Source organism: Protopterus annectens, chromosome 1.part0 (genome assembly GCF_019279795.1).
Source record: "Protopterus annectens isolate FY-2018-M chromosome 1.part0, PAN1.0, whole genome shotgun sequence".
NCBI lineage: Eukaryota > Metazoa > Chordata > Ceratodontiformes > Protopteridae > Protopterus > Protopterus annectens.
The window spans coordinates 1,531,327,955-1,531,354,995 of record NC_056725.1 but is presented as its reverse complement, the minus strand read 5'-3'; positions in this window follow the sequence as shown (position 1 = coordinate 1,531,354,995).

The window sequence follows — 27,041 nt, the reverse complement described above, 5'->3', positions numbered from 1 at the left end:
ATGTCTCATCTTTTTCTACAAATATAAGATACATTACCCAAATGGTTTACATCCCATTGAGGCTTTGAATTTCAGTAACGTTGGAAAGTTGGTTAGCTCCCTCATCGCTTGGACTGCAATTACAGAAGTAGAATCTCCATACTTACATGCAGAACTCCGCCTTGGGTAAGGTGTAAGCCAAGTTATTTATAGTTTTCCACTGGGAGAGTGTGGTTGTTCCAAAGATGTGATATTTCTGCAGAATTGTTAGTGGCTAAATATTGTGGTGTCCCCAAATAGCATGGCATCCATATTAGATGTTTTTATTGTTGTATAGTAGAAATAGGACCAGTAAAAGAGTTGAGTGAACTGAAACTGGAATTGTTTTTGAAGGTCATTACTGACTGTGCCTGAAGTGACTAAGAGGGGTTCTTTGGAGTAAAGGACAAAATTATAGTATTGATGATCACCAGGTAACAAATTGATATAAAGACGTACAAGGGAAAAGGTCCTAATATACAGCCCTGTGGCAGTCCAGTGGTAATTACACTAGACTCAGAGAAGGAATTGTTATAATTGATTTTAATCAGCATGTTTCTGATGTAGCTTTTGAACTAGACAATAGCCATATTATCAAAACCTATAGTTTCTAGCCTCATTATTAGAAGGTCATGACTGACAAGATCAAAGATCCTTTGTTATCCAACAAAAATGCACCTGTTATAGGTTCATAGGTTCATAGGTTCATACTAGGCTATCTGCCCAAGGGCATTTATAAGCCTAGCCCATAGTTATGTGGCTTTCGCCACCCCTTTAGTTTGAATAAAAACTATGCCTATCATTTTTCTGTGCCTCTGTCAAGCAGTGACACTGAAGTAATCCCTGGGGTATATCTGCGATCTCCCATCCATTGGTCAAGATTCCTCTTGAACAAGGCCAGCGAGGTGCTCTGCCTCACATGTACCGGGATTTTGTTCCACAGCATAGGGAGTCTCTGGGTGACGAATCTGTCCCTCCAGCACGTTCTATTTATAACCGTGTCAAGGTTTAAGTCTCTCACCCTTGTGGTTCTGAGGGATCTAGATTTTTTGAGGTGAAGCATATTCATCAAATCTGGGTTTGACATGGCCTTATATGTCAGGCACAGGTCACCTCTGAGCAAGCGGTATGAGACTGAATAAAGCTGGAGTTCTTTCAGTCGGGCAGCATAAGACATATTTTTGAGACCCTTTATCCTTTTGGTGAGGAACTTTTGGGGCCTTTCAAGCTGCATCAGGTGTCTGGTCAGATACATTCGAACGGGCATTGTACTCAATCATAGGTCTAATGAGTGATGAGTACAGGGGACGATGACCTCCCTTGATCTAGATGTGAATCCCTTCATGATCAGGTGGGCGATATAGAAGGTTTTCCTAACTACTTTAGCAACATGAGTGTCAAACGAAAGACTACTGTCAACTTGGGTCCCCAGATCCCTGATGACTTTTTCTGTGCTCAGTGGATTGTCACCTATATGGTAGCTAGGGGTAACCTTGTTTTTCCCGAAGGGTATGACTATGCATTTTTTGGCGTTTAACTTCAGGCCATGGCTCTGGCACCAGTTATCCGTTTCTGAGAGGCCCTTCTGGAGGATATCTGTGTCAGATGTTTTCGACTATGGCGCCTAGTTTGCAGTCATCTGCAAACTTTGTCAGCCATAACCCTCCTGTGTTTGCTTGTACTTCAGAAAAGTAGATGCCGAACAAGAGTGGACCCAGGACTGAGCCCTGTGGGACACCACTTGTGACAGGCTTTGAGTCTGACATGGCTCCAGCAACTCTGACCCTGTGGGTTCTGTCGCTTAGCCAGTTTGCAACCCATCTTGTGATGTATGGGTTTACATTCAAGCTGATGAGTTTTTCGATGATACCTGAGTGGGGTATTGTGTCGAAGGCCTTTGCCAGGTCGAGGTAGGCTGTATGGACTGCCTTTCCTCATCAATGGCCTTGGTGACTGTCTCGAAAAAGTCAACCAAGTTTAAGAGGCAGGATCTGCCTTTGACAAAGCCAAACTGGGTTGGATCCAAAGTCTGCAAGTTCCCTATGTCTTTATTTATGAGTTCCATTATGATCCTCTCCATGGCTTTGCAGATAAGGCTTGTCAAGCTAATGGGGTGGTAATTTCCAGGGTCTGTGGAGGCACCGCCCTTATGAAGTGGGACCACAGTCGCCGTGCGCCACTCCTTGGAGTACGTATCCTGAGGTGAGGCTAAGAATAAACAGCTGTCCTAACTGTGGGTTTAATTCCTCGTTGAGTTCATGAAGCACACAGCCGGGACACCATCCGGTCCCATGGATGCTGTGTTTTTGCCTTAGTGAGGGCAGTTCTCACCTGGGCGTTGGAGATGTTTGGGGGCTACAATCCTCTGGAATAGATATCTCTCCTTTGGGGAGGGGAGAAGTTTGCACTGAACCTGTCAGCCAGTATGTTAGCAATGTGTGTAGGTTCAGTAATTTTCACATCATTTTGAACTAATTCTGAGCATATCTGGGAGTTTCCTCCTAGGTTTCTAGCATAGCTAAAGAAGGCCTTATGATTGTCTTTAGAGTCCTTGGCGATTTTTCTCTCAAAATTTGCCTTTGATGATTTTATGAGAGCTCTTAGTTTTTACTTATAATGATCAAAGGTGTCTTACCTTTCAAGGATTTTGCTCTATCTTGTAGTAGCTTCCTCCTTTTGTTGTAGAGCTTGTTTATGGCTGGGGTCCACCAGACTGGATGCTTGCCTTTGGTACAGAGAGTCTTAGTTTTGTTTGGGATTGCCTGATCCATGCAGTCCTGTAGGTGCTGGTAGAAGGCATTTGTAAGTGATTCAGCAGTTTGAGTAATGTTTACCACTGGCTCAGGGGCCTTAAAGGAGACCACACTAGTTTTTAGAAGAGCCCAGTATTGTGGAAATTGTTAATGATATGCTCACTGGCTGAGAATAGTGTAGAGCTGATATTAAATACTAGTCAGAAACAATTATAAGTATAAGATAGCTTTCTTAAATTATATAAATGATAACATTTGAGTGTAGATTCATTCTTCAAGAATTTTGCTGAGAGGAGGTAGGTTTGATATGGGATTAAACTGATCAACTGATGAGTGCTTTTTCTACCTGTACTCTTACAATATGAAGTAGCCATATCACAGTTAAATGTGAGGCTCTAGATGAGAGAGATAATTATGGCTTTTTAGGAGGCAGAGATTTTTAAGAATATGGGGTATAGAGAGTTAATGTCATGGTGAGATTTTGCAGAGATGTTTAGAAGCGGTTTCCAGGCAGAGGCAGAGTTAGAAGAAAGAACTGATTAGTGCATTGGACTTGGAGTGGGTAGGTTTGATGTATAGAAATGATGGCAGTATTTTGAGATATTGAGGTTCGTAGGGTGCTATTAAATTCAGTATTTGGGAGGGTTGCCTTATGGTTGCAGTGTGGGAGGGTTGCCTAATGGTTATGGTGTTTGCCTTGTAAACACAAGGTATAGGGTTTGAGTCTTACAAGGGATAATTGACTAAGCTTGTAAGAGCAGTTAGCTTAATGCTAATCTGTAAACTAAGTAGGTCATGAGTTGTGATGGTTTAACTGTGAGTGCACTGATTGCTGACTTCTTTGTTGCATTCAACAAGTATTTTAGACATGAGAATTGTTTAAGGTACTTAGTGTATTACATTTGATTTTTAAGATATTGTGACTTTGTGCTTTTTATGAGGAGTCCAGATTTAATGAAAATTTATGGACTAGACCATAGAAATGCTGGTTGTGAAAGCTTTCTAGAGAGGCTAATATTTGTATCTTTCATGCAGTTTTGTTTTATATCTGATATTATCCAGGAGGAAGGGCTTGTACAAAAGTGTCCACTTAAGGGAGAATAGATGTGGTTCTGAGCTGTTTACAGAGTTGTGAAGAAGTACTTTACAACATCTATAAGTTCACTTTTAGAATCGAGAGGTGTCTTGTCTGTGAAGATTAAGTGGTTGAAAAGAAAGTGTCCTTTTTTGTTGGAGTTAAGCAGCAGAATACAATTTTGGGAGAGTTGCTTGGAGATATGAAGGACCACATAGAGACAAATAAGTAATAGTCACATACGAAATTCAATAGGGTCTGTAAAGAGAAGAATCTATGGGAAATGCTGATGAAAACTACATCTAAGAGAGTGTTATTCCCTGTGTGTGGGCTTGGACATGGAAATTGTTACTCTGCTGAACTTCTTTCATGTGAACACCTTTTGCACTCTACTGAAAGACAACAAGGCTTTTTTTCAGGGGAGCAAGCCTCTCTGTACACCCTATATTGGTGGACACCCCTCACCATATATAGCAATTTAACAATGACACAATCGTGCTGCAGTGGTTTAATGGGCAAGGCACTGGCTTCTTAATCCAGGGATTGTTGGCCTGAATCCCACCTGAGGTGATACCACAGTGGGAAAAAGGGAAACTCAATGATAGCCAAATGTTGTTTTCAGAGAAGTTTATTTGTGTGAGCAGTATTTGCGCTAAAGTTATTCATCAGAATGACTTGGTTGGCCCCTGACCTGTTTGTCTAAGGTTCTGAAAAGATTCAGATTAAGATTTTTTTAAGGGAATTAAAATTCAGATCAGCTGATAATATACAGTTGTACATGAAGTTCAATTTGTAGACATCATTTAATGGTTAATTAAGACTGTTATGGCTAGTTTGAGTGGATTGATAGACACAGATTATGTAACTGTGTTTGTTTTTTTCACAAAATACGTTTAGCGACTACCATTTAGGTTCAGTGACCTCACCACTCCATTGTGAATTAAGTGGACTTTCCTTCAATGACATTAAGGTAACTGGCAGCTAATAATAGGATATCACCCAATGAAAGTTTATAGTGGGGATGATTCAGGTAGCCACCTGGGGCCTACAGCTCTAGGAGGATCTGTTGCCAAGGCAGGGGTAGGACTGCAGAGCTGCTTTGAACATGCTGCATCATCCATCAGAGCTGCTTTGAACATGCTGCATCATCCATCTATATCTATCTATCTATCTATCTATCTATCTATCTATCTATCTATCTATCTATCTATCCAAAGGAATGCCATATGTCTTTACTTAAAAAAGAAATAAAATATAATATCATCAGGGCAAGAGTAAGATTGCTGTGGCTGTTTTGAACATGCTGCATGTATCTGTCTGTCTATCTATCTATCTATCTATCTATCTATCTATCTATCTATCTATCTGTCTATCTACCTATCTGTGTAAAGGAATACCACATTTCTTTACTTAAAAAATAGAAAATTAAGAAATAGCCTACAGAGCCCCTGTTGAAAGCATCTGTAACTGCAATGCTTTGTGGGAAAGGTTAATCAATCAATTTGTGCTTTGGCCAATGGGTATTAAATAGAAAAGAAATGGTCACAGCAGTTGAAAGAGTTGTAAGTACAAGGTCATTTTTTTTAATATTTAATAATGTTGTCCTCAAAAGTAACTTAGAATGGGGCAGACCTTATGCAAGGCAAGAGAAGTAGCAGTGAATGGTGAAGAGCTAACTGCATGTGCCATTTTACAATAATTTCAGAAATTACTGCAGTATGTTCTGTGGTCTGAAAGTTACAGCAGGTTGTTAGACTGTGTAAGCTGCATTCATCAGGTCCTATTCTGCAGCCTGCCATCTTAGTTTTGAACCCATTTCAATAAGGTAATTTACAGAAGTGCTTAGTGCTGTACTGTCCACTACTACTTCTGGCAGGAAGGTTTGCAGTATTAACAACAAATGCATTCTCAGAGCATTTCCAGATGTTGTCTTCTCTTTGTAATTTATTGGTGCGCATTCTGATCATTTGCTATTAAGTTTGATTTTCAATGATCACATGAAATACCAAAAACAAACAGTGTGCTTTCCAAGCCAGTGAAAAAATAAAATACTCCACAACAATGTTTACATGGTAGTAAACTTCTTGATTTCTCCATTGTGGTTATTTTGCCATTACAATTTGAGTAAATGACTTAGTTTGTGGCATTTGTAGAGTTTCCTCTGATTGTCAGACAGTTTGTCGTAGAGCACGTGAAATGGCTTATACTTTTTTCTTCAAGAAGAAAACTGACAAGGTGAATATCAAATCTGGCTTATGAAAATTAAAAAAATGAAATTGAAAATAGTTATACTTTTTTGTTTCACAAATGCTGTATATTTTATCAAGCGGTAATATTATAAGTTATGTTATATAAATAAATAAATGCGCATTTTGTGTGTGTGTGTGTGTGTGTGTGTGTGTGTGTGTGTGTGTGTGTGTTTTTTCGGAATAAGACAGTAGCCATAGCTTTCATCCTCTCAACACCAAAATCAGAGACAAATCCAAAAATATTTAGGGACAAAATATCTAAAACAGGGGCACCTTTTAAATAATAGTATTACTGCTTTAGAAAATTGATAAAATAGAATTGCACAGATTAATATTAGTTTTCTAATATAAAAGAAAACTGTAACTATAATAAATGTCATTCATTTGTTGACTGCATTCTGTTACCTTTTTCTAAAATTATTATTGATTTTCAGGGGGAAGGAGTAAACTTATGAGAAAAAAATCAAAGAAGTCCCTGAATATCAAGACAGATGAGTTATACTAAACTAGATGACCCATTTAAACTGTCTGCTCTATTATTTCATTCTCTTAAAATAGTCATATCAGGCTTTGTAAAAGCTGGTATCATAGCTACTTTTGTATATCTGATGATATATGTGCTTACATTTTTCCTTTGACCCTCATCCTGAACATCAGCCAGTAATGTTACATATGGTTTGAAAGGGAACCTTATATTACACTTCACTAATTTCATTTACAGTTTGTTTCCTGGTTTTGGAAAGCCTGATTAGATTTAATTTTTGACTCACCTAGCTTATTAAATCACATTGCATAGTATTGTAACTCTCAACTGTCTAGAATTTTGCAGAATGTACAGATTTTTGTCTCATATATGTAGTTGTTTTCTAGCAAATCAGTATTGATTCAAACTTTCAATACTGACACAAATTTGAGTTTCAGACCTTGCAGCTCTCAGACAATGCATGCTAATGCAAAACCTGTTATTCTAGAAAGTTTGTAAGGGCAATATTTAAAATCTCTTCCTGATTTGGGCCTTTGTCTGTCATTAATTTTTGGTTTTCCCCAAAATTCTTTTGCTAAGAGGTTGAGAGATATGCATAGTATGGTAATAATTTCAAATGGAACAGCAGCAGCAACTAAATGCTTGCATGTGCTGTCTTAAATAGAAATCCAGACAGGGGAGTGGCACACCCAAGTCAAGTAATCAAAACTATCAGACTATAATATGTTACTTCACAGATTCTTAAGTTAAAAGCACTTGATTTTAAAACATTATTTCATGTTTTTGTTAAGTTAAAAGCACTAAAATGCATTCTTAACATTACTAATATCTATGGAAGGCACGATTTGCACATAAGTCACATTTATAGTATGATGTTTGTTTTATGTGTTTGTCTTTTGGTTTATTTTATGTATTTTTGATTGATTTAATTATTTAGTTATTTCTTAGCTTGTACAGGTGCCAATTCATCCATAAAAGGAAGGGTTTGGCGTCACAGATACTGGGTTTGATGCTGACCCCTGGTTATTGGCTAGCTTGAAACAGTCTTTAGACGGATAGCCTAGTATTTACTTATGACCTAGACAAGAGGTACACTGCAGCACAGAGTTCATAACTACTAAGAATTTCTGAATGATATTCCTGTAAAACATCTAAGCATAAAGCAAATCTATTAGACACGATGGCTGACAACATTTGACATTCATTTCAACTTGGGTGTTATTATCTGTCCTGATATGGTATGATACAGAATGAACTAAACCTTACAAACCAATGGTGTACTGAAAAAAGGCTAAAATTAAATGTAAAAATGTACTGCTGTCACATTTGATACAGATACCAACCCCCACATCAGACTAATATGGTAATCAAGGATCATGGCACCTTCACCAGCTTGATAGTGGTAGAGTATGACAGGCAGAGGTAGAGTTAGCTGTTCTTATTCCCGGTTATATTCCATAATCTTGTACCCTCCTGAACTTAAAAAAACTCCTATTCTCAAACTTCATGAGCAAACAAAAGCTCTAGATTTATTGCAGCAAGCAGCTGCAGCTGTTACACTTTATGCCACACACAGAACACTACAGCACTTCATTTCTAAAGTCTAACCACAAATGCAATACTGGCAGTCCTTTCTAAATGCAAGTAATGCACTAAGACACGGAATGCAGCAGTGCTTCACAGATGACCACATATGCAGTACCAGCATTCAGAAAATGCAAGGCAATGTACTGAAATACAATTAGGATCTGCAGATTGTAACTCCTCACACTTGTGCCTCAGATAATTGCCTCATTGCTCCATCCTAGCTACACCTCTTATAACAGGGGCATTTTGAATAACTTCAGTTTGGGGCAATAATGTGATATAAAAGAATTTGAGCAAGAAGGAGTATATGAATGTTTGGGAATTGATGAAGGATCAACAATAAAACACAAACAAATGTGAATAAAACTTAGTAAGGAACATGTCAGAAGACTTAAATTAATCCTGAAAACAGTACTTACCTCTAGGAACCAAATCCAAGCTATAAACCAATTTGATCTTCCTGTCCTAACTTACAGTTTTGGAGTGACTGACTGGCCATAAAATGTGTTGGATATATTAGATAGGAAAACAAGAAGGATGCTTCATGCTCACCAAATGATTTATAAAAATCAGTACATACCAAGATTATATATTCCCCATTCTGAAGGAAGGATGGTCCTCCTTGAAATTGATTTCATGTATAGATCTGTAATTGTGGGACTGCATACATATCTGCTGATCTCACAAGACCCAAATATAGTGAAAGTTTTGAAACATGAGGAGAATAAATCTAAGATAACTTCTCTGCTTAATCTAGCATAACCATATCGGCATCAAGCAGGAATGGAAATCAAACCAGAAGTAGATAAAAAACAGGCAGCAAATGAATGTGCCAAAAAACAAAAGAAAGAATATAAGGTAAAGGACCAGATGAGAAGGCAAGTAATGTGGAAAATGCATAAATATAGTTGCAAATATAGAAAACTTCTGGAAAAAACCCATGTTGATCAGAAATGAATGCATGAATGGTTAAGGAGAGGTCAATTCAAACCAAGAGATGAAAGGTTAATATTGCGGCACAAGATAGTGGGCTATGTACACAGTGGTTTACAAAGTCCACTGAAAATGTGGGAGAAACAGACAAATGTAGGTTTTGCAAAACAGAATTGGAAAAAGTTGCACACCTCTTTGCTGTTTGTAAGATACTAATGGCAGAAGGACTGTATACTGAAAGGCATAATAATGTGGCAAGACTGCTGCCCTAGGGATTATGCAAACATTATGGTACTGAAGTGGCTGAAAAACACTGGAATCATGAGCCACAAAGCATCATAGAAAATGATGAAGTTTGCATTACATGGAATCACCCATTACCAACAGTTCAAAAGACAGATGCCAGAAAACCAGATATAGTGGTCCATGGAAAGAAGACAAAAGTAACATTGATCATTGAAATCGCCACACCCAGTGACTACAGTGTCCTGTGTACAGAGAGATACAAAATCATAAAATATCAGGATTTGCAAGCAGAAATGAGAGCAATGTGGAAGAAAGATACCCAGACAGTTCCAATAGGAGCAATGGGTCTTATGAAAAAGAGTCTGTAATAATATTTAGATATGTTACCAATACATGTAACACCGTACGAATTGCAGAAGGAGTGATTACTAGGCACATTGCGGGTGCTGCGAAGAGCACTTTTGGCTGACACCAAAGAGCGAAAAAATACTAATTTCATGAACTTTAATTGTACTTTGACTTATGAATGGGATCCATTCCTGTCATGGTATTAGAAACCAAAAGATTTGGAGAAATTAGAAAGACAGTCTTAATTACTGTGTTCATTTGTTTTATCAAACTTCTAACTCACTTGAAGGTATAGCTAATGTACCCCTAGCTTCAAAGGTAACCTGTAACCTGCTGGCATTTTTTGGAATAGATTATTATTATTATATACTTACGTTATCATTAATCTGTATAAATCTACTTATACATGTTGTCAGCCCCTTTTTTGTTGGTAAATTGTCAGCATTGTAATCTGTCGATGACCTAAAGGAGGGGGATAGAATTTAACAATATACATACAGAGATGGGTAAAAGACCACCGCTGACATGGAGATTTTCCCCATATGCAGTAATAACACATGGATGAAAAGGAAACCGTCTCGGACAGCTATAGATACTGATAAAATGAAAATATATCTGTCGTGTTATTTCTGACTAAACTGCAATATCTGTGGTATGTTTATGGAAACCAGTAAGTTCTGAGCATTTCTGTAAGCTGTACGCTCACTGATTAGTTTGCTGATACTTTCTGATGCTTAGTAACATAGTAGTAGTTGTTAGTGCATGTGGTCTGGTAGAAACAACATGAAGATGGTTCACTGTTTATTTTGTTGATATGTTGCCACAAGTGCATAACAATTCATTTTAATATGCTGATTTTTTTCTGCACTGTTTCTATATAACTTCCATTATGTGTATTGCATTGCATATTATGACAGTAACATTTGCTATGATGTGTATCGCTGATGGTGGTTGTCTATGACAGGCATCTGACATTCTTGAAGTACACATGCTCATTCTGTTTGGATGTGCATGTAACTGTGGAACACCATTACTATGGGCACATTGGTTGTGTGGTTGTCCCTTACTTGTTATGATATCCACTGCCATAGGTTCAAATTCTACATGTGACCTATGCAACTTTTTAATGGATTGTACATGTGATGATGTTCTTTTTCATATTTATTCTGATTATCTATTCATAACAGTAATGCAAATTAAACGAATTGTGTAGCAAAGCTTTATATTGTACATGAGAGGTGAGATAGTCAATTGACATATGTGTGTAACATCATATCAATATGCGAGCCTCCATATAAAGTATAACATTTGCATATCACACTGTCTTCCAGATGTCAGAAGTAGGGAATACAAATTCTTGCATACACATAATGAAATTATAATTGAGGTTACTCCCTAGCATGATTTCAGTCTTCTTGGATGGACAGGCAATACTGTCTGGAGGAATGAAGTGTGAACAGGCCTTTCCAAACATGATCAATGCTTTGGGCAGTCACAACAGGTCTAGTGAGGCCTGTCAGTAATGTAACTCTGGCATGATCCTCAGTGCAGCCTACAGACTGCTGCTATGAGAAGGCGAAGAATGTCACTGGAAGTGGGCTACCTTTACCTCCCCAGATGGGGTAACAGTGTTACTGACCTCAAATCATACCACCAGGACATATGTTGCCCTCATGCTTAATGTTGATAGGTGCGGATTCTGATTACATCATAGTTGCAGTCCTGTACTCACTGACTAGTCCCTCAGGTATTTCACCATGTTGGAAAGCAGCCCTCAGACCACTTTTCCTTCATATTGTAGCATCATGGACATTACCAGAGCAGGTCACCATGATATTAGTAACAAGGGATCTGCTGAGCACACCACTTGACACCCCTTTCTTTTGATCTACAGTTCTGCATCAGGTACAGCAGGTGTTTTAAATGGAAAGTGGGTGCAGTCTATTTGACCGAGGATGCAGGAGAAATTGGCTATACCACAGAATTGTTGCATGGCACTTTAATCCATGACTGCTGCAGGGAAGTGGATGCAATCATCCACCTTGGTGCATATTGTTGCCAGGAAATGCAAGAGAATTTGAATGGCAGATGCCTGGGATACTTGTACGGCATCTCCCTTATGCTGCAGAAATGTTCCAGAGGCCAGTATACCTAGACTCAGACAAACTTTTGTTACAGAGTATAAAAGTAAAAAAAAATTAAAAAGTGCCTGTGTGTGTGTGTGTGTGTGTGTGTGTGTGTGTGTGTGTGTGTGTGTGTGTGTGTGTGTGTGTGTGTGTGTGTGTGTGTGTGTGTGTGTGTGTGTGTGTGTGTGTGTGTGTGTGTGTGTGTGTGTGTACATGTGCATGTTTGTGTGTGTGTGCGTTTGTGTGTGTGTTTGTACAAATGTAAAGAGTGAAAATGACTGAGCAGTGGCAGCAGCAGTTAAGCAGGTTTCATACCTCCTGACCTCTTACTCAAGATAGAAACTGCAAAGTTGTTTGAACAACAGGATTTGTGTGTTCTGATCCACAACTGTGTTTTGGCGAGGTGGTGGTGGGGTAAGATTGCTTCAGTAGTGGCAGCAGCAATTAAGAGGTTTGCATATCTCTCAACCTCTTAGCTAAAGAGATCATTAGGGGAAATGTTTCATTTGATGTCAGTGAAGTGCTTGGGTCATATGGGCAAACTCATGAAAGTGTCTTTGGGGGAAATGTTTCATTTGGTATCAGTGAAGTGCTTGTGCTTACATGGAGAAACTGCTGAAGGGATCATCAGTGAGAATCTTCCATTTGGTGTCAGAGTAGTGCTTGGGCATACTTAAAAAAAGTCCAGAAAGGATCATGGGGGGGGGAGTTGGATTTGGTGTTAGTGAAGTCTTATGCCATTATGAACAAACTAGTGAAAGGGTCATTGGGGAAATGTTTCTTTTGGTGTCAGTAAAAGTGCTTGTACAGACATGGACATACTACTAAAATGCTCATTGGGGGGAAATGTTTTATTTGGTGCCAGTGAATGACTTCAGCAATCATAGGCCAACTACAAAAGGGTTAATTTGATGAAATTTTTCATTCTGTCATCACAGAAGTCTTTGTGTGGATATTTTGGGGGGAAATGTTTCATTTGGTGTCAGTGATATGCATGTGCAGACACAGACAACTTACTGAAGGGACTGTTTTGGGGACATATTCTTTTGGTGTCAGTGAAATGCATGGAGAAACATGGAGAACATAAGGGATCGTTGGGGAAATGTTTCATTTGGTGACATTGAAGTGCTTTCGCAGGCATGGACAAACTATGAAATGGATTGCTGGAGGAAATATTTCATTTGATGTTCATGAAGTGCTTGGACCTATATGGACAAACTACTGAATGTGTATTTAGGAGAAGTGGTCATTTGATCTTAGTAAAAGTGCTTATCCTGGGATCTTTGGGGGAAGTGTTCCATTTGATGACAGTTGACTGCTTATGGCGACATGGACAAACTACTCAAGAGAACATTGGGGGAAATCTGGTGTCAGTGAAGTGCTTGTGCAGGCAAGGACAAACTGCTAAATGGATCACTGGAAGACATTTTTTCATTAGGCATCAATGGAGTGCTAAAGCCTGTTTTAGATCACTTATTGAGTAAGCTATACCTGTGTCATGGGATTATGAATGAAAGCTGTATTTTACTTAGCTTATTCTGGAGGACCAGAATCTTCATATTAACTACATGCTAATTTATATTCAAAATAGCACAGCCATGAAGTAATCAACATTACCGTCTTGCATTACTTATTCCCCCAGTTCAGTTCTAAATGGCGGCACTTTAATTGAATCTGTGGCATCTGCCTGCGAATTATGATGCCACATTTCCTCCCACATCCAATGACATAATGTGCAGTGAAATTACACTTTTTCACTTGTTCTTATTGTGTGACCATGTGTGTCCATGTGCCTGGCAGTTCATTGGTGGAACCCTGTCCAGGATAAGCTCGAGATCTACTATGCCTCTGCAATGAGGCTAAGTGGGTAATTGAGGAAATAATAAATGATGTTTGGCAATGTGGCATATCTAGTAACCCAAAAAAGTCAGTAGATATCCAAGAACAAGAAGGCAACTCCGAGAGTTTAATTCACTCAATTTAATGTACCAGTAAAAAACCCACAAAAAAAAGCGTTTTAAGCAAGCCAGCAGCTCTTTCCAATAATTCGTTTTAGGTCCCTCACAAGTCAGGACTTCATCAGACAATCATTAAAATATTAAATTAATGTTTAAATACAAGCCCTATTCAAATTCAACCAATAAGTTTAAAGTGCATTAGTGATTTCCAATCATATACTGCCCCTTCACAAATAATTATGAGCTTCTCTTTAAATCATTTAAAATGACTTTCTTCCATCTCCATTCGTAGTTTTACTTAATTTAAACTTTGTTTTGTAATGAATATATTTTATTTATGTTTTAAAACCATTTTAAAAGAAGTTATATATAAGTATGTTATCTCATATTTAAAATTTATTCATAGTAAAACTGATAATTCAGTGTGGTTGGAACTTCTTAATGAAAATGAATAAAATAAAAAGAATAAAATTCCTTTTTAAATACTGCCATCTACTGGCCATTTGAAATATGTCAATTCATTCATATCTCTGCAGCTCTTAGTTTTAACAATGGGGTTAAAGAGATATGGTCATTTAGTCCTGGTGTTCTTGTGGCATCTAGTTTAATTTGCCACCATAATTCCTTATAACCTAACCACTCTTCCCACAAACCTCCTCTTATCTCTTTTGACCTGTTCAATTACAAAAATTCAAATTGTCCCCTTCACATTCTTTAATATGCCTATATAACATTTTGTTTCTTATTTTTAAGGATATTATAAGTGTTAAATAAAATTCTCTTTCCCTCAGGCTCCGTCCTTCTTCCTCGTAGAATGAACCACATAGTTTCTTCCAGTTATATTAACTTCACTAACATTCATCATAAATCCACATTGATTACACCTATTACATTTATAACTTCCTTTCCTTTTTTGTCCATCAGTAGTCATTTTTGTCTGTTCTTTATCATCAAAACTAAATTAATATTTGTTTCATATTCCACAAATTTTTATATACTATTTTAATATTTGTTATATCAGTAATAGAAATTTCCCCTTTTTTCGAAATATTTCACTTATTCTTACATTGGAAGTTATTTCAAATGGCCAGTAGATGGCAGTATTTAAAAAGGAATTTTATTCTTTGAATTATCAGTTTTACTATGAATAAATTTTAAATATGAGATAACATACTTATATATAACTTCTTTTAAAATGGTTTTAAAACATAAATAAAATATATTCATTACAAAACAAAGTTTAAATTAGAATGGAGATGGAAGAAAGTCATTTTAAATGATTTAAACAGTATATGATTGGAAATCACTAATGCACTTTAAACTTATTGGTTGAATTTGAATAGGGCTTGTATTTAAACATTAATTTAATATTTTAATGATTGTCTGATGAAGTCCTGACTTGTGAGGGTACATTAAATTGAGTGAATTAAACTCTCGGAGTTGCCTTCTTGTTCTTGGATATCTACTGACTTTAATGTGGCATATCTGACCACCTCTCAGTACTTGAAGCATCACTGTTGGCATGCACTATACTTTTTGTATTCACATACAACATGATTTGGGAGAGCCTTAGGAAAAAAAACACTTTACCAAATGAAAATAAATAGCTTCTGGTAAACGGTACGTCATGGTCGTTAAGATACTGGGGGACAGTTTTATCCTAATCTCAAACTGAATTCATTATTCAGGCTTCTCCAATTCATAGGTAAGTACTAAGTGAGCAGTTAGGATAGGAAGAGATGATATAACAATGGTGATATATAACCAATCTACAGCAAATTCCCCAGGAATAGATGGTATTCCTGTGGAAGTTTGGAAGTTAGAAGGGAAAAACCTGATAAAGATTTGGAAGGTTTTGTTTAACAGTATTTTAAAAGGAGGAAAAGTACCAAAATCATGGAAGAAAGCTGTGGTAGCTGTAATACCTAAAGAGGGTAAAGATCCATTAGACCCACTTCATACAGGCCTACAGTATTTCAATACTAAACCATGATTATAAAGTGTTTACATCTATAATTGCTAAGAGAATGGCAAAAGTGATGCTGAAAAGTGATAGATATGGGTCAATGTGGTTTTGTGGCAGGGAGGCAAACTTTTGACAACATTAACAGAACACTGGTGATCCAGAACCAAGCAGAATGTAAGAAAATACCATTGCTGTTGATCTAGATGCAGAGAAAGCATTTGACAGAGTAGACTGGGACTTTAGGAGCAGAGCAATGGAAGCATTTTCATTCCCTGATAACATTGTAAGGTCGATTAGGAGGATATATGAGGGATTGAAGGTGAAAACTAAAATGGGTGGGGGTCCTCTCTGATCAACACTGCTTGAGTAGAGAAACCAGGCAGGGGTGTCATCTCTCCCCTTTGCTATTTGCATTATATTTAAAACCAATGGCAAAGAAAATAAGGGCTTCAGAAATTCAAGGATGTAATTGGTAAGGTAGTCAAGAAACAGTGAATTTTGATCAGGACAAAATGAAAGGCCATGATGCATAACAGAATGGTGATAAAGCTGCGGAGTAGCATCAGAAATGAACAGCAGACATGCAATGCAAGGTATGAAAGCATCAATCATGGGAATCTCACTGGTATAAACTGTTGGAAAGCAAGTGGAAGATTCAGTCAAGAGCATGTAGTGAAGAAAATATTACATTTAACTTTCATTATTTTACTGCAGTGATATGAAAGAGAGGTACATGATACAACTCAAATAAAGTGGCAGTTCTGTCATTTTGCTGTATAATCTCTGCCAGAGAAATTTGGATTGCAGCCTGTAGGACTAATAACTAAACTAATGAAACAACAGGCTGCAGCTATACTTGGAAATGTAGAACTCAGCATGAAGAAGTAATAGGTCAAGTGAAACTAACTGAAAAATAATTATATAATACTTCTGTGGAGAACGGTACTGCCAGATCCATAAAATGCTTTCATTCTCATTTTGAACAAGAAAAAACTGCACAGATTGTTAAAAGCCATAGAGCAAATGAAACTGACAATGAACAAATCCAGTAATTCAGCAAGATGCAATGCCTGTACTACAAAGTGCATTTGATGTAGATTCCAAAGTAGGCACCAAATAACATGAAATGCAAGGAATAGAGAACTCCATGTACTAATGTTTGTGAGCTGAATCACACATGCTTTAGTAAAATCCATGAAGTACTATTGTTTGGTGAAGACAAAAGCTAATTAGCATCTCAAAAAAGACTGAATAACTCTGTTTACTAATCCTTTCCACAGAAACTAGAAGTCAGGTCATTAAAAACAGGTAGAAGACATCTTTCTTTGAAATTAACAAGCCACAAGCTAAAATAATGAATGGCTCAACCTAAAAGGTGTTGTCAGTAGATCAGAAAAGAAAGAAGCACTGTGATTAAAAGGCTGAACTTCCTCTAGGTAACCGTCCCCCTACCGTGCATGTTTCAAGCATGCTCAGAATTATACACTGCTCAAGGTAAACATTGCAGAATGTAAACAAAGAAATGCTGTGGTTGTCCCTTTAAAGGTATCTAAATGGTATATGCAGAGAGCAGTGACAACAAGATATAGCTTATGTGGACCCCACCCAGTTCGGGTTTGTAAAAGGCAGATCATGTCTCCTAAACCTGATAGACTTCTTTGGAGCGGTCACCAAAGCCGTTGATGAGGGTAAGGTGGTTCACACAGCCTATCTAGATCTCGCCAAGGCTTTCGACACCATCCCCCACTCTGGAATTATACATAAACTCACTAAACTAGGTATAAATCCCTATGTCACAAGATGGGTTGCCAACTGGCTCGCTGACAGAACCCACACTGTGAAGGTAGCAGACTCCAAATCTGACTTCAGACCAGTGACAAGTGGAGTACCACAGGGTTCAGTCCTGGGTCCTTATCTGTTTGGTATCTACTTCTCAGAAGTACACACTAACACAGAAGGTCTTTGGCTAACGAAGTTTACAGATGACTGCAAACTAGGAGCCATAATCAAAACTCCTAATGATGTGGACATCCTACAAAAGGGTCTCACTGAGACAGATGCCTGGTTTCAAAGCCATGGCCTTAAGCTCAATGCCAAAAAGTGTATTGTCATCCCTTTTGGTAAAAACTCTGTACCCATGAACTACCACATAGGCAGTAGTCTACTTAACACTGATAGTGTGATAAGAGACCTTGGGACACAGGTGGACAGTAGTCTCTCCTTTGATAATCACATCGCCACAGTAGTCAGAAAATCCTTCTACGTGGCACACCTCATCACAAAAGGTTTCTCATCCGGGAAAAAAGAGGTCATTGTTCCCCTCTACTTGTCACTCATCAGACCCATTATAGAGTACAACACCCCTTTTGGTATTTACCTCACAAGACTTCTACAATAACTAGAAAGGCCACAGAAATACCTCACAAAGAGGTTTTCCGGCCTCAAACAGATGCCCTACGCAGACCGTCTCAAAAAACTCCAGCTTTATTCTGATGCATATCGCCTACTCTGAGGTGATCTCTGCCTAACATACAAAGCTATGTCACACCCAGAGCTGTTGGACATGCTCCACTTAAAGAAATCCCAATCCCTCTGAGCTACACACTCTAGGGACCTAAACCTTGTCACCACAATAAACAGAACATGCTGGAGGAAAAGATTCCTGTCCCAGAGACTTCCCATACTCTGGAACAATCTATCTAGCTATATCAAACAAAGCTCCTCATTAGCACTCTTCAAGAAAAATCTTGATGATTGAATGGGAGATAGGAAATTCACCCCGGGGATCACTTCTGTGGCTCTGCCAGACAGGGGCACAGGAAAATAATTTTCTTGGGTGGCGAAAGCCAGGGTACCTTTTTGGCTAGGCTTATATAGTCCCTAGGGCCAATAGCCTAGTATCTACCTATGAATCTATGAACCTATGTTCAGTCAGCAGAGAAGAACAAGTTTATAAACATGATATGCACTAAGAAAATAGACGTGGTTGTGTCTAAGAGAGATACATTTGTAGAGAGACCTATGATGACAAGATGTGTTGACTGACAGAATAGCAAGTGAGGTTGTGCATGTAGGATCCTTAAAGCAAGCAGGTAGTATACTGATGATATTTGTGTTCAAATGATGTAGTGTCACAGTAGTGTACTTTGAAAGGTATTATTTTAAAAGTATGCAAGTATGAAGCAAAGTTGTGTAGACACTAAGGTGCCATAAAGATGTTTTTCAGACTATTTGAAGTTGTAATCTGTGACTTCAAATTAACACACATGAGAAAGTTAAGGTATAAATGTAAATTTTTTTAGTTAGGAGATGGTTTAAGTTATGGTACCTGTCCCTTTTATGGGGAATCAAATAGTTGGCAGCTATACCAATACTGGAGTGGTGTCTATTTTTTCTCAAGACATGAGGTAGAATAATGGCAGTCAGTTAAAGCAGTTACCTCTCATCTGTATCTTATTCTGTTTCATAATTTGCCCTATTCTGTCCATCCCAAAATATTTAAATTTCATCACTGATGATTAATGTCAGATATTAGAGTTGTATACTTCCTATTTTTCAGAAAACGCATGTTGATGTAAAATATTTTGTTGTATTAACAAAGCAGCTATAAATGTGGGTAAAAAGGATGCCTTTGTATGAAAATGGCGACCATCAGGTGATAATTATTCTGGTTTTGCAGAACTAATATGTTTTCTGTGCAGCCAGACTGACATTGTACTTCTTAGCTGCCCCTGATTTTGTAGAACATCCACGAGTTTGCCTCATATTTTTGCTCTGTTCCTCATAATATTTTTGATTTTCTGGTAAGTTAAATATTAGAGTGTCTTACTTCTTATTCATTAGAAAATGCATGTTGATGCAAAATCTGCTGTTATATTAACTTGTTAAGTATATTACAGTTACATTTAAACATTTTCCTGATTTCGGGCATTTGTCTCCTCATTATTTTTGTTCCTGATTTTTAATTTACCCTGGCTATTGTTTTGTGTGATAAAAAATGAAAATACATTTATTGTTAGCATTATTTTATCACAGTTAGACATCTAGGGTGTACACAGTCAACAAAGTGGATATAATTGTATTGTGGGGTTAGAGTTCACCTGCAGATGAAAGTACCTTACTCTCTTGTCATATACTCATTTTAAGCAATCATTAATCTGAGTTTACAGGATTAATGTGCATTTGTGTGAAGTATGAATACTTCACTGTGGCTTCAATGGCTATAGTATGTTTGTGTGAAACAAACTTGAAATTCATTACTGTGACCATCATTTTTGTTATAATCAGGTGTCTAATATGTACTTCATTAACACAGTGGCTATAACTGCTGGGTGAGTGGGTGTGGTGGGCTGTCTGTGGATGAAAATAATTTCTCCCCTATTCATCTACTCATTTTAAATAGTCTTTAATATGGCTTTGCAGTACTAGTTTGTATTTTGTGGGACGTTAGTGTGAATACTTTACTAAGTGTTTGAGTGAAATGAACTTGAATGCACTACCTTATATGTTCTACAATGAGACACGTGATTGGGATGTACTTAGTTTGCAAAGTGACAATAACTGCTGTCTGGGGTGGGAGGCTGTTTGTTGATGAAAGTAACTTACCCCTTTGCCATTTACTCATTTTAAAGCAGTTGTTAATCTGGTTTGTCAGAAGTAGCCTGCATATGTGTGAAGTAAGTTACATTATTGTATGTTGGTATGTAATGAGGTTGAAATGAGTTACTGAAGCCATTATTTTCCCACTATCAGACATCTGAGGAGCACACACTCAACATGTGGCTCAAATTGCTGGATATGGAGGCTGTCTGTGAATGAAAATAAATGATGCTACTGTCATGGTCAAGCTAAACATTCTGGCTTTGTAAGACTAGTGTCTATTTGTATAAAGCAATCAGGAATACTTTACTGTGGTCACATTTATCACATTTAAAGATTTGAGGTATATACAATCAAAGTGACTGTAATTCATAAGTATAGACATTGCTGGATTTTAATGGCAGCAGTTTGATAGGTCTTTTATGACTTGAAATGTTCTGAAATGGGTAATTTTATTAATAGTTATTAAATTTTGTCTCATTTCCTGCTATACAAAGTGTGTTGAGAAGCCTGTGGTTTGAAAAAACACCAATAGCCCAAGATACACTTAAATTACTACTTGTCCCACTGCTGCTAACTGAATTGTGGTGATCATTCTGAATATGTTGTGAGTTTGTATGAGAGGAGGTGAGAGATTGTTATCAGTTCTGAGTCTTGGACAGGGTTTAGTATCATATCACTGAAATACAAGATTTTAAGATAGTTCCTAAGTGAAGTCAATAAGCTATGCCTAGTGGTGGCAATATGATGGATTGTAAGCATTGTTATGCATGGTAGAGAAGTGTGTTTTTTCCATGGAGAAAAATAAAGGTGCAGTGGCATGCAATGCTCTTCTTGAATATCAGTTATTTTAATGGTTGATGTGATTTCTAAAATGTACAATAAGGTTTGATGCAGGAATAGTAGGTTAGAAATATGGGTGAAATGGTGAGGTTGAGTTAATATTGCTAATAAAAGCAGCGTGTTGAGGATGGCATTTTGGAAGCCTCATTGCAGTGTGTGCCATGAATAGTTCTAAGTTAAAATGAAAATTATGTCAATGAATGAGCTCTCTGTCATCCATCCATCCTCAACCCCTTTTGTACATGGGGGCTGGGTGTCACTTCAACAGTGACAATCATCTCAAGCCAAGGTTTACACTCCCAGGTGGATAGTTCTGCTGCAGTAGTTCATCTGTACAACTTACTTGCACCTACGGCTAAATTAGAGTGCCCAGTCCACATCTTTGGAATGTAGGAGGAAACCCACCTGACTGCAGGAAGGACATGTAGACTCTGTACAGAAGGCAACCCAGCCAAGAATCAAACCAAAGAACCTCTTGCTATAAAGAAACAATGCTAACCACTGCACCACTGCAGTCACCATTCTCATGCATTATTTCAAATTTATACAAATGTTATGTCAGTACAAACAGAACAACTGGCCCATGAAGTCCTTAGCCCATATTCATGTAATCCAGAGTTGGAGGTCAAACCAATAAACAGAAGTAAAGAAATATTTTATTCCATTTTTTCATGGAAGAAATTACACATGGCTCAATCAGAAACCATGTATGTTGCAGATGAGAAAGAGAGGGAGGTTTAGAGAGTGAGAGAGAGAGAGAGAGATGTAACAAAATGCCTACCCTTGCTTGTCCATTGGAAAATGTTTCTGAAAATATGAAACCATAAACTAGGGCTAATCAGTTAGTAGGGTACAGGTCAAAACTGTCTCTTGAGTCTTTTTTAAAGGTCCTTCACAAATTATTTCTGTGTCTGCAAATTTAAGCTACATGAAGGTGCACACATATCCTTCTTTTTTAGGTGTTAATTCATGAGCCATAGACTTGGGGGACACCAAATGCAAGATTAAAAATGTCTGTGATAACTGTTTGTAATGAAGATACTGAATGAAGGAAATTGTAGACATGCACGATCAGTGCTAACAGTTTCAATCATTCATTAACTTCATTTATGCAATGCTTACGTTAGTAACTAAGCCAAAGTCAAATCACACTGCTGTGAACCCCCATGCCAACACAGCAATCCTGTCAGTGAAGTCATGGACCCAGCATCACAGTTTTGACAGCTGTTTTGACAGCTGTTATATCTTACTTGTTTTAAAAAAATAGGTTGCAATTTCAGTGATGCAAAGCAAAATATAAATAAAATACGTTTTATGTGTGTTGGTGTGTGTAATTTAACCATTTGTACAAAGTACAATACAAACATTTACAGCTCCTTTATGAACTCATATTCCCCACTCCACTTAGACAGCTATTAATAGCAATTAAAACAGCACAGCAGTGCTATGCTAGTAAAGATATTTCTGTTGAAAAATACAAAGCAGAATGTCACAGATCTAGACAGCTGTTCTGACAGCTGTTAAATCACACTTGTTTTTTTTTAAAGAAAAAAATTAGGTTGCAGTTTCAGTAATGAAAAGGAAAATATAAATAAAATGTTTTATCTGTGTCTGTGTGTGTATTTGTGTGTATTTCACCATTTGTACAAAGTACAATGCACTTTTACAGCTCCTTTGTGAACTCACATTCCCCATTGCATTTAGACAGCTATTAATAGCCATTAAAACAGCACAGCAGTGCTATGCTAGTAAAGATATTTCTGTTGAAAAATACAAAGCAGAATGTCACAGATCTAGTTAGAGAGCTAGTTTGACAGCTGTCCAAAAGTCAAAAATGTGGCTATTTATAGTAAAACAATATGATTAGAAGTAAGTTTTAGTATCATCAATAAACATATTTTTTGTGTGGGGGTGTATGTGTGTTGGTGGGAGGAGGTGTGTGTCTGTACATGCATGTGTGCTTTCTTTAAGTAATTTCAGAAAGTTGCATTTAGTGTTGTAGCACTTATCTAATTGAAGCTGTAAAATTTTGCATGTCACCTTATAGCAATAACAATGGATAAGAAACACACTCACACATCCTTCCACACCCCACACAAATTTGCATGTAGACACACACACAAACACACACACACACACACACACACACACACACATACACATCCTATTCAAAGATATATATATATATATATAAATATATATATATATATATATATATATATATATATATACATATTCACTAGATATTACATATACATTTTAAAAGTATGGTATGGAAATATTCCATTAAAATTCTCCATCATAAGTAAACTAATAAAGGGTCTAGTTTTATTCCTAAGGATAAGTAAAAGCATAATAAAAAAAAAACACTGAAAGTAATTTCTAATTGCACTAATATCATCCATGATTAACATTATAGGAAAATAATGGACCTTCCAGTGGTGTGGAGGCCTCCCACTTGCAGTGTTAAATTACACAACACTACTGAGTAGATTATTATTTTCCTGAAAATATCTGTATGTCCCCTCTGTCATTTCCAGTTTCCATAATCTAGACCACAAACTAAAGTAAAGAAATAGGTCTGCTATGATGGCTGCTGTACAGAACATTTAGATTTCTTTCCTATGACAAGTGCTTCCAAATGCAATGGGAGCTGAAATTCATTGGTTATTGCGCAGTTAAGTCCAGCCTAGCAAAGAGGGCACCAAATCATGTAATAGGTTTATGAAAGCACCAAAAATTCCTTTTTGCCAATATCCTTGGTCTTGCAGAGAAATTTTCTTTTGATAAAAGATACCAAGAAGAAGATGAAACCATAAGGCATTTGGTTGCAGTTCATAAGTAGCTAAACATGACTTTAAGAATGTCTTGCATGGCAAACTGTATGACTGATTAATTTGTGACCTCTGTAGTGAAACAATACAGAAATATTTATTGACAGACGTGAGCCTAAACTGGCAAAAGGTCAGTAAACTTTAGCATCAGTGGAATTAGTTAGCAAAATATTTAGCTGATTACTGCATCAAGTATAATAACAAGTTGTCATCTGAGAGGTGCAATAGTGTATTAAAATGAGAAAGAGGTACATACTGTTCCACAGGAAGCGAATGATAAATGTGGCACACATTTTGAAGAATAACTTATCCTCCGTATTTTCTCTCTGTGCTTGGCAGCTTACATGGTTACTAGATCACACAATTAGAAGAAGGTTGGCCAGTATGAATGGTATGATATGAGAGATCAGTTTTTATAATACGTGAAACTGTATATAAAGAAACGTTTCAGCATTTGCCTCTCAGACCCACTAAATCACTAGGAAGGCTTACACCTGACAATCTGTTCAGCTGATAGAAACTGTAGATATGAAGATGAAGTTAAATGACCACACTGTGTCCTTGCCTTTGTTTGTTGTTCTTAGATGGTTGTGTCTGAAAAAAAATGATTATATTAGTCTGAAGTCCGTAATGTGGAAAATGGAGAAAATAAGATGATTACGACTGTGTTAAACAGATGTAGGTTCATATGTAATTAATAGGCTAATGATCCCAGTGGGCTTTTTCAGTTTAACCATGCTTCCAAAATATGAGACGTAAACCCTGCACTTTATGTTAACAAGGTAAAACACCTTAATCATTATGCCAACCCTCACCTTCCACATGTTGCTGTTTTTGAAGAAAAACTTGGAAGCATGAAAGAAATCACTTTGAAACTGATTATTAAGCCTAGTAGTCAACCAACATGCCTGAAGATCAGACCTGTACCAAATAAGATCCAAAGGGGAAGTAAACCTTGACTGTAGGTCCAAACCAGGAGTCCTGTAACCAACCACTCACAGACAATGGGCTATACCCATTGTTCCACTTCTTAGGACAGATGGGTCAGTGTGTAGTTTAAGGTCACAATTAATCTTGTACCATGTCCAATATTCTCTGCCACACTTGGAAAGCTTGCTGCAAGGCTGGCTAGTGGACAGAAATTTAGTGAAATCGTCTTGTGCCAAGATTACAAACAAATGCACATTGACAAAATGTCACTTGAATTCTTAAACATTGTGTGCACAAGGGACTTCATCAGTATCACCAGTTGCCTTTTGGCAAAACGTCAGCTTCTTTTTTGCTTCCAGGAGCCAAGGACCACATTTTGATTGGTTTGCCCATAGTGCAGTGTCACATGGATCATATTTTTGTCCAAGACAAGAGCGAAGCATTCTGTCTAAATAATTTGACTGCAGCCTTACTGGGGCTGAAGGTGCAGGTATGTAAAGGCATGTGTGAATTGTTCAAGCCTTCTATAAATTGTTTGGGGTGTGTGTTTAATATTATTGGGTATATTACTGGGCTTTGAAAGGCCCATGAAAGGTAAAGGCTGAAATTTATACTGTGATCAAGATTTGCTCTTTCTTGGGACTGCTTAATTACCATGTAAGATATATTTCCAAGTGGTGACAAACCTTGACACCTTTACATAAGTTTCTTAGGAAGGTAAACTATGGAAGTGGGCAGAAGATTGCACTGCTGCATTTCATAAGGTTAAGACCTCTATGGCAGATCAAATACTATAACTCAACATTACATGGGAATACAGATGCTTTATAGATTGGTTTTGCCAGATAACCTTTCAGATACAACTCAATGAGAAACCAATTTGGTCATGATGATTCAAGTGACAAAAGTTACTTGTGTAAATCCCATGGTATCTGGCTCTGAATTAGATGCTACATGGTAGATCACTCCAGAATTTACAGGTCTTCGCTGTCATACCTTGTAAAGAGAAGAACTACTTTTTTCATTATGGTTGTTTATTGTGGTGGATGTGAGTTATTTTTCCATCATCCTTGAGATAACTGTTTCTAGATCAGCTACATTCTAGATGCTGTGGAATGACACATTTGAATAGTTATTTCTAGTGTATTGGTCTACACAGTATTATTGAGGAGAAGGATGCACATGCTCAGCTTCCCTGAACATGAGAAATGTACCTCAGCCAGCCCCCGTCCACTGTGGAACTGGCAGTCTTGACATCTACACTGACTTTATGAGACCCTTTGAGGAAAACATGTTTGTAGTGTTGTTAGGCATCTACACTAAATGGGCTAAAATTTCTGTTGTTATATGTCAAGCTTTTAGAGAGTACCATTCAAGGAGTACATGAAATATTTGGGTATTTTGTTTGCCTGAACAGAAGTCAGTCAGAATGGACCACAGTTTGTCTCTCTCTAAAAAATGTTTTTATGATTTTTGAAAATGAATAACATACAAAGCTTTATGTCCACCCAGTATAAAATAGTAACAAACAGATTATCTGAAAGGTGGTTCAGACTATTAGACAAGCTTGTGAAATTTATGTAGGAAGAAGAGGGTCTATATTAGAACACCGAGCATTCAAAATGTCACATGTTCTAATATCGAACCCTATCAATCGAAAATTCAAAACATCGAACATTTGGAACAGCAAATTTTTTCCTAGGGAAAAATTCACTGTTTCAAAACACATATACACAACACAAGCACACCAAACAAACAGCAATCCACACACATGCACCTAAACTCTTACATCTATTCCTCCACTAAACTATGCATACACCACTAACTATCCACTTACGTTAACCCAAACCCTAACCCTAAGGTCCGTCACTATCACACAGTCACATCACCCGTGCCCTAACCCTAACTCACCTACCCCGCCCTAACCCTCACGTCCACACAATCTCACACTTATCTGACCCGCGCCCTAACTCTAACTCACCTTACCTGCCCTAACCCTCACGTCCACACAATCGCACACTTACCTGAACCCGACCCGTAACTTTCAACCAGAGTGCTGAAAATACCGAAGCAACAGAAACGGACAACCAAA